This window comes from Trichosurus vulpecula, chromosome 3, assembly GCF_011100635.1.
Source record: "Trichosurus vulpecula isolate mTriVul1 chromosome 3, mTriVul1.pri, whole genome shotgun sequence".
Classification (NCBI taxonomy): Eukaryota; Metazoa; Chordata; class Mammalia; order Diprotodontia; family Phalangeridae; genus Trichosurus; species Trichosurus vulpecula.
In genome coordinates, this window is record NC_050575.1 from 28,174,672 (window position 1) to 28,183,915 (window position 9,244).

The 9,244-nt window shown below is 39.7% G+C and overlaps 1 protein-coding gene across 1 annotated transcript in view; it reads right to left on the reverse strand.

The window, feature by feature from the left end:
* SAR1B (secretion associated Ras related GTPase 1B) overlaps nucleotides 1-8,299 on the reverse strand; it is a 29,895-nt gene extending 21,596 nt beyond the window's left edge. The window contains exon 1 of the mRNA XM_036750912.1: nucleotides 8,148-8,299. The gene's annotated coding sequence lies outside the window, so the exon portion shown is untranslated. The remainder of the gene's footprint in view (nucleotides 1-8,147) is intronic.
* Nucleotides 8,300-9,244: the final 945 nt, after the last annotated feature.

Genomic DNA, 9,244 nt, shown 5'->3' on the forward strand with positions numbered 1-9,244 from the left:
AGAGCTATGGGTCTAAGTTGTAAAGCAGAGAATTTGAGGCCAGTTGTAAAAAATCCCATCTTAATGATTAGAACTGTTCAAAAGTGGCTGCCAAGGGAAGTAGCAGGCTTCCCTTCAATGGAAGTTTGAAGAAAGGGATCTTATTCAGGCTTAGGTTAAACAAGATGACCTTTGAGGTCCCTTCCACTTGAGATTCTATGATACCAATAGCAAAAATCCTACAAAACTACCCCTGATTGGATATGAGGTGAAGTTTGGAGCAATGAAGAAGTGCCTCCGACACAAGTGAAATATACCAAGAGGCTAGGAAAAAATATGTAAAAGCTCTCTGCTGATGTCCTGTCTCTCCTACATAGGGTCAATAAGGTAGTTGCCCTAAAGCACATAGGTGTTGAAATCTTTCAAGATTCTCTTTGCCCATATCCATAAATTCAGTATGAGGCAAGAGGGTGGGGCAGTAGATGGAGCACCAGCCCTGGAGTCAGGATGACCTGAGTTTAAATCTTGCCTCAGACACTGGACACTTCCTAGCTGTGTGACCCTGGGCAAGTCACTTAACCTTGATTGCCTTGGGGAGAATAAAAAAGAGGCAGGAGACCTCAGAGGCCAAGTAAATTGCCATAACTCTCTGATATTCACCTCAAAACAATCATAAAATAGTGCCCCAAAACAACAGAACCAGTAAAAAGACGAGGTGAAACAATCTTATCTTTTAGCCCAAGAGGCTTGGAAAATTGTCAAGAAAGGTCTGTCTCACTCAAGTAAAAGGAAGCAAGCTATCAGTAAGCCCTACCTCAGCAAACCAGCGGGAGATCCTGAGCCCCGGTGCAATGGAACAGACAAAAAACAACACCAGGACCCCCCTCATGCCTCGGACAAAGCAGTGTGCTTCAGTGTAGCCCTGGGGAACATAAACACTCCACTAGCCTTAGCATACGCCAGATACCAGCACGAGGATCCTGGCTCAGCACCAGGTAACCTGCCAGACCCCTACAGCCTCTAGCAATAGCAATACCAACCACCCCCGACCCCAGCCCCTCAGCACATCACCAGAAACAGGCCCCTGTGGGCCTCAGGGCAACATCAGTGCAGCACCATGTGATGAGCCAGGGCCTGCAACTCCTGGCACAAGAAGCCTGAGATGGTATCCCAGAAGCAGAGCTCAAATTTAAATGAAAGGAAAAAGGCCAAAACTGATGAGCAAAAAAATAAAAAATTATCTCATCACAAAAAGTTATTATGGTGACAGAGAAGATCAAGACACAAACTCAGAAGGGGATAATGATGCCAAAACACCTATATGAGCAAAACCTCAAAGGGAAACAGGAATGTTCTCAGGCCCAGAAACAACTTCTGGAAGAGTTCAAAAAGGAGTTTAAAAATCATATAAGAGAGGTGGAAGAAAAAATGGGAAAAGAAATGAGAGTGATGCAAGAGAATTATGGAAAAAAAGAGCCAATAGCTTAGAAAATTAAAAAAACTGCTTAAAAAGTAGAATTGGCCAAATGGAAAAGGAAATACAAAAGAAAACAACTCCTTAAAAAGTACAATCAGCCAAATGGAAAAGGAAGCACAAAAACTGAGGAAAACAACTCCTTAAAAGTTAGAATTGGTTTCAACTAAACAAAGATCTAAGACAATTCCAAAAGACTCATGATGGAAAATGCCATCCACATCCAGAGAAAGAACTATGGAGCCTGAATGCAGATCAAGGATTACTATTATCTTTTTTCCCTTTTTTCTTGTAGTTTTTCTTCTTGGTTCTAATTCTTTACAACATGACTAAAGTGGAAATATGTTAAATATGATTGTATATGTATAGCCAATATCAGACTGCACACCACCTTGGGGAGGGGGAAGCAGAGAGAGGGGAAGAAAATTTAGAACTCAAAATCTTATAGAAGTGAATGTCGAAAACTAAAAACAAAATTTTAAAAACGAGGTGACAAAGTTAGAATTGGGCAAATGGAAGCTAATGTCTCTGTGAGACATCAAGAATCAAATTCAAAAGAATGAAAAAATGGAAAAAAATGTAAATGACCTCATGGGAAAAACAACTGACCTGCAAAATAGATCAAGGAGAGGCAACATCAGAATCACTGGACTACCTGAAAGCCATAATCAAAAGGAAGACCTCGACAGCATCTTTCAAGAAATTATCAAGGAGAACTGCCCTGATATCCTAGAACCAGAGGGCAAAAAAGGTGTTGAAAGAATCACCTCAGGGAAAAGATTCCAAAATAAAAACTCCAAGGAACATTATAACCAAATTTCACAACTATCAGGTCAAGGAAAAAATACTGCAAGTGCCCAGAAAGAAACAATTCCAGTCTCAGGGAGCCACAATCAGTATTACACGGCACTTAGCATCTGAAATACTACAGGATCAGAGGTCATGAAACGTGATATTCCAGAAGGCAAAGAAGCCAGAACTATAACCAAAAATCACCTACCTGGCAAAATTAAGCATAATACTTCAAGAGAAAAAAATGGCTTTTCAATGAAATAGGAGACCAGAACTGAAAAAAATTTGATCTCCAATATCAAGACCTAAGAGAAGCCTAAAAAGGGGAAAAGGGAAAAGAAAACATCAGGGAATTCAATGGAGCTGAACTGTTTACATCTCTACATGGGAAGAAGACACTCGTATTTCTTAAAAATTGTACTACTAATTGTACAGCTAGAAGGAATCTACAGACAGAAAGTATAGGTATTAGGCAAATTTGAGGGAATGATAAAAAAAAGGATGAGAAAAAGGAGCATGCTGGATGCAGAAGGAAAGGAGAGACAGATGGAGTAGATTATTTCACATGAAGAGACATGAAAAATCTATTATTGTGGAGGGCAACATGCGAGGGTAGGTGATGGGCATCACTTGAACCTTACTCTTATCAGTACTGCTTCAAAGAGGGAATAACATACACAATCAATTGAATATAGAAATCTATCTTCTGACAGGAAAGTAGGAGGAGAGGAAATTAAGTAAAGGGGAAGGAAGATACTGACAGAAAGGAGGACAGATCTAAGGAAGCAGTAGACAGAAGCAAAACACTGGCGAGGAGGGAAAGGGTAAAAGGAAAGAGAGGATAAACAGGAGGAAAAAACAGGATAGAGGGAAATACAGTTAGTAATCATCATTGTTAATGTGAATGGGATGAACTCTCCCATAAAATGGAAGTGGATAGCAAAGTGGATCAAAAAACAGAATCCTACAATATGTTGTTTACAAGAAATACCCTTGAAGCAGAGACACACACACATACAGAAGAAAAGTAAGAGGCTAGAGCAGGATCTATTATCCTTCAGCTGAATGAAACAAAGCAAGGGTTAGCGATCCTGATCTCAGATAAAGCAAAAGCAAAAATAGACCTAATTAAAAGAGATAAAGAAGGAAACTACATCTTGCTAAAAGGGACCACAGACAATGAAGTGATATCAATACTAAACCTATATGCACCAAGTGGTATAGCATCTAAATTCTTAAAGGAGAAGTTAAGCAAGTTACAGGTTCCTGACCAAACAAGAGATAGAGAGCATTATGAAATGTAAAATAGATAATTTTGATTATATTAAATAAGAGGCAAGAGTGGTATAGTAGATCTAATACCTCAGGAAGACATGAGCTCAAATCCTGACACACACAAATAATGCAATTCTGTGCACATCATAACCTCTCTGAGCTTCAGTTTCTTCATCTGTAAAATGGGGATAAAATACCTACTTCACAGGGTTGTTTTAAAAATCAAATGAGATAACGCACATAAAGCTCTTTGCAAAGTTGAAAGCACTATATAAATGTGAATTATTATTTAAAAGAATTTTAGATAACAAAATTTGTAGGTAACAACTGAATGACTGAATCTAGTAATAAAGGAAAATGAGATTAGGAAAAAAATAAGTAAAAAGCTCCCAAAAAGGTGTATTCTCATTCTCTCTTAAGAGAAACATTAAGTTGTGTAAGAGATCTGGGTGAGAGCTCCAACTCACGCAATTCTAAGCCCAAAGTGGGCAGCGCTGCAGTGATCCAGGGAGTCAGTAGTAGCCTGGGGGGGAGGCATTGAATAAAAATAAGGGCACAGTGGAAGCATAAGGAAAAAAGAGAAGAAAATTTTGAAAAACCATTCATACATGTTTCACCTGTTGTGTAACAGAGTTAAAGTCGCAGTGATTACATTATTTTCCAAATAAACATATAAAATGTGAGTTATAACCAATCAGTGGTCAAGTCTGCCAATAGGTCTTTTTTTTTCTTTTTTTTCTTTTTTTTTTTTTTTTGCCAATAGGTCTTAACAAGCAAGTGTAGGCAGGTGTGTCCCATAATGTTGGGAAGTCCAACATGCATCAGATTATGTGCATATAATGACTTGTTTAAAATACAATACTATACAACACAAAATTGTACCACAAGAATTTCAATGCAGGAAAAAAACCCACAAATTTACAATAAATTATTCAATATAAGAGGCATCATTTTTTAAAAATATCTTTAAAATATTCTTCCTGCAGCATACTTATATTAAGATTCTTTTTAGGACCAGACCTGTCATTTCATCAGCATAGGAAACTCCCATTAAGAAACAATTTCTACTATTCTGCAACTTACAGAATTAAAGAAATTACATTAAGATTATTTCTCATGTAAAAGAATGGAAGAATCTAACAATATAAACTGCAACACATAAAGTACTTTTTATACTATTATATAAAGTACTTACATATAGAAACAATATATAAAGTATTTTTTCTTTGTGGTATTAATCTATTAGTACTCCAAATACTGTCTTGTAATTCTAACTCTGGTGAACTTATATGTTCAAATTATATGAAACGGGGCAGCTAGGTGGTGCAGTAAATAAAGCACCTGCCTGGAGTCAGGAGGACCTGAGTTCAAATGTGACCTCAAGACATTTGACACTTACTAGCTGTGTGACCTTGGGCAAGTCACTTAACCCCGACTACCTCACCTCCCCCCTCCAAAAAAAAACAACAAAAAAAACTATCTGAAATAAAAAGAAACTGAGTTACAAAGTCACCAAGCATTTATGATTTAATTTGCAAAGCTAGCATTTGCATATCAAACCAGGTCATCTATTCCTCAGATGTCAGAGACGAGTATTGATTTTCAGAGCTAATTTTTATAACAAAAGAGAGGAACAAAAAATATTATGTTATATTGTTTTTAACAATTCAATTGGACAAGACAGGTTATCTGACTAGTGCACTTCTCCCAGGCTTTCTTAAGGCAACAGTAACATCTAGCTGTCACAGTGAGATTATCCCAAAAGTCCTTGCTCTACAGGTGATGCCTTTTGTAACCAGAAAGCTAACTGGGAAAAAGGAACTTGTGGTCAGTAGTTAGCAGTCACCCCCTTCTTCCAGTTGCCAACCTTGGAAGATTCCATTACTCAACTTGGACTCTAGCTCAAGAAAAATGGGACCTTATCCAATAAGATGGGAAAGAGAAATTTAACCTTTGGCTAACCCCCCTTTTCTGCAGCTGCTAGAAAGGGGAGCTTGGCTTATGATGATTTTATTCCTACAAAGATACATGTCTTACTCTAACTTAACTGCTACTAAATGATAAATTCTTATCAATCTATTCAGTTAAATCTATAGGTAACCTAGATTTCTGAGACTTCTGTTAGTCTGACTTAGCTGTTAAGGCTAGCTTTTCCTAAAGAAGGGAGTCTAATACTATAATCAAACAAAAAAAATATCAAAGTAATCAATACTTACTGATTTCCTTTTCATATAACACTGAATATCCCCTAACTAGTCTGTAAAATGCAAGAGGGACTGTGTCTTAGCTAAACTTTGCATCCATCCCCACAAACACTTAGCGCAATGCTGTACACAAAGTGCTCAAAAACTGTTTGTTAAATAAATAATTTCTTACAAAATAGATACATAGGAAAGGAACAAACTATAAATGCAAATAGCAGCTTATAGAAATAAGTACTAAGAAAAATAAACTATCTCTATAAAGTAGTACTGTGGTATAGCAAATGGAATGCTGGACTTGGGAGTCAGGAGACATCACAGTTCATGTATGACTCTTATACTTACTAGCTGTGTGACTAAGTCATTTGAACTTTCTGTCTCAGTTTCATTATCTATAAATACATAATGTACTAACCTTATAGTGTTGGTGTCCACCTCAAATGAGATACCCTACATAACGCCCTTTGGACACTTTAAAGCCTTACATAAATGTCAGTTGCCATCATTATTATTGTTAGAGTACTTATTCATGCTGAGTGGGAAAAAAAAAGGTACACAAAGAAGTCAGAAAACTTTTCAACTAGAAATGTATTAGAAAAATATGAATCAAGAAAATCATCTCTAAAAATGATTTAAAACTTCTTGCGGGATTTTTTTCCTACACAGAGAAAATTTTAAAAGAATTTTTTAGGCAGGTGTGTAGGTGAAAAGGAGAAAGGAGAAACAGTGAATCATACTATGGAATTCTGATTCTTAAGATTCAAAACAGTACCACTACTTCTAAAGATAACAAAGGGAATTTCCAAAAGCTGAATTTTGGAGTCATATTTCATACCTAAATTCCTATTATAATATAAAACTCCACAAAGAAACCCTAAAATAATCTTTTTAAACAATAAAACTCCAGAAAGCACATCAGTTTTATACTATTTTCCAAATTGAAAACACTGGTCCTTGTCATTAAAATCACGTTGTTGTCATTAACTGCAAACTGAGGAAAATTTGTTGGGTTTGTTAAAATAGAGATTCTTGGGGTTTAGAGGCAGATGGTCACTGAGGTTCCAAATAAAAATTTCTGTGATGCTGCAAAAATGGATGCATCATATAAAAAATTTAAGTATGCAAAACAAAATGAATTAACTTTAGTTTTACGTAAAAACTGACTTACCACACAGCTGGAATATAGAGAGAGACAATGAATCTTAACTTCAATTAACTTCATCCCCTATAAATTTTTCAATGAGATGTTACTCTTCATCGATACAAAATGACTTTTTTTTCAAATGAATATGCCTTTCCTCGGGGTGGGGAAAATGTTGGAAATAAAATCCTTACGATGGAGCTAGCCAAAAAAAAAATTTCAGGTCTCATTTCTTAACTCAAATAATTTTTCTACTTTAATCTGTAAAATATCCAAAGTTCACACTAGGTTCATTTCCAAAAATAACGTCACGGTTTCAGTGTACACTATGTCCCAAAACAATTTTCCCAACCGAGAAACTCTGGTGCTTTTAAAACCTTCCCAGCATTTTATAAAAGTGTGTTTCCTTCCAACTAAACGTATCAAGTAAGGTCACAAAAATTTTTGTACTAAGTCTGCACACCTGATTGCTGACCCGCCCACCTCCCACCCAACCCTCATAATGACCTAAAAAAAAAAAAAACTCCAACAGCAAGAGACTGGGCTAAAACGGGTGGCGTAGTAGAGAACGGGGGATTTGGAATCGCGAGTCGAGATCTGTCACCACCTGAGTGAGCTTATTCAAATCATTAATCTTTTGCGCCTGTGTTTCCTGTAAAATAAAAAGGTTAAACCATCTCTAAGGTCTTTTTTTGTTCTAGAAATCCCTTCATAGGAAATTCGGGCTCTGCAACTGACAACAAATGTAGTCAGGGGCAGCAACTTCCGTGTTACTAAGGATAAAATGAAACCAGACGCGCTCCGTAAACCCTCCGCCGGGGTCAGATATCACGCTTATTAATAACCCGTCTACAGCGCTGCACGGCTTAAAGAGCGTCTCCTACCAAAGTCCTGCCAGAAACAGGGCAGGGGTCAGTTGTTACCTTATCCCGGCTTTGCGGCCCGGACAGTGAAATGACCTGTCCTATTCACCATCCCTCCCTAGCCCTCTGACAGCGGCTGTCACCTCCCTAACCCCGCTGGACACTACCGCGCCCCGGGCTGGGAGAGCTGGCCGCCGACGAAGCAGCGGCCGCCCAGTCCGCCCGCACTCGGTCCGGGGCTCGGCCCCAACGTACGCACAGATGCCGGCCTGACACGGGGACGAGGGCCCGAGCCCGGGCTGGCTCAGGGTCCGAGGCACGTCCTACCCGGCTCGGGCCGGGCCTCCGCTCCGGGCTCCCACCCACGAGTCCTGGGAACACGGACACACTGGCCTGTGGACGGGCAGGGCCCGGTCCCTCACCTGACGGCGGAGAACACAATGCCCGGCCTCGGCCTCTCAAAGCCACCAACAACCACAGCGTGATGGCCGCCCCCAGCTCCCTCCGCTCCGTCAGCGCCTTCCGGCTCGCAGGAGTTGCAACCGCTGCCTTCCGGGGCGCCCGGAGCCGCCGCAACATCCGTTCCGCCTCCAAGGTTCCGCCCGCCAATCCCGAGGCAGTGGGGGGGCGGGGCCCTGTCCCAACCCAGCCTGCCCACCCCACCCCCCACCCCCTCCCTCCTGGGGCACTCAGCTAACGGGCTGTCAAGGAGTTGACACAGTGGCCTAGGAGGCTAGATCCGAAGCCCCGATTTCAAAGACCCACGCAGATACTAGCTCCACCTTAGTTCCTTCTCCATCTGTAAAATGGGAGCATGTTCCGCTAAGGGTTGTAGTGAGGGTAAAATGTAGTAAAATTTGCAAAGCCCTTTCTTCTATATAAATGTTAGCTGTGAATGGTGGTGGTGGCGGAGGAGGAGGAGTATCTTTGAGATGCGCTTTTGGAAACCCTAGAGGCTTTAGATATTATCTAACCCAACCCCGTCATTTTCAGATGAGGAAACTGGGAGACCCGGGAGGATCCGGGACTCTCCACTGTACCTCTGCCTCTCACTGAAAACAGAGTATGACTACATTGATGACAAGAACATTTTGAATTTCTTTTTTTTAAAAAAGAACATTTTGCACAAATTAACTTAAGATAGGAAAAGATAAGGCAGTTACTTGGAATCAAGAGGCTGACTTGGAGTCCTGGCTCTTATATTTAATAGCTGTGTGACCCTGAGCAAGTCTTGGGCCCCTGTTTCCTTAATTCATAAATGAGTCATAGCAATCCTTAGAATACCTGTCTCAGGACTAGGGAAAGCAGGAAAGCGCTTTGTAAACTATAGTGAACTGTCTACATAAAGCTGACTTAGTACTGTCAAACACAAAAAAAAATAAAAAATCTTTGTCCTTGCTTTTGCATAGTGGTGCCAGAACAGTGCCCTGAATTTATTATTAACATTTCATGCTTGCAATTGGGAAATAAGATATACAGGCAATGGGGCATAGAAATCTATCTTGCCCTACAAAAAAGT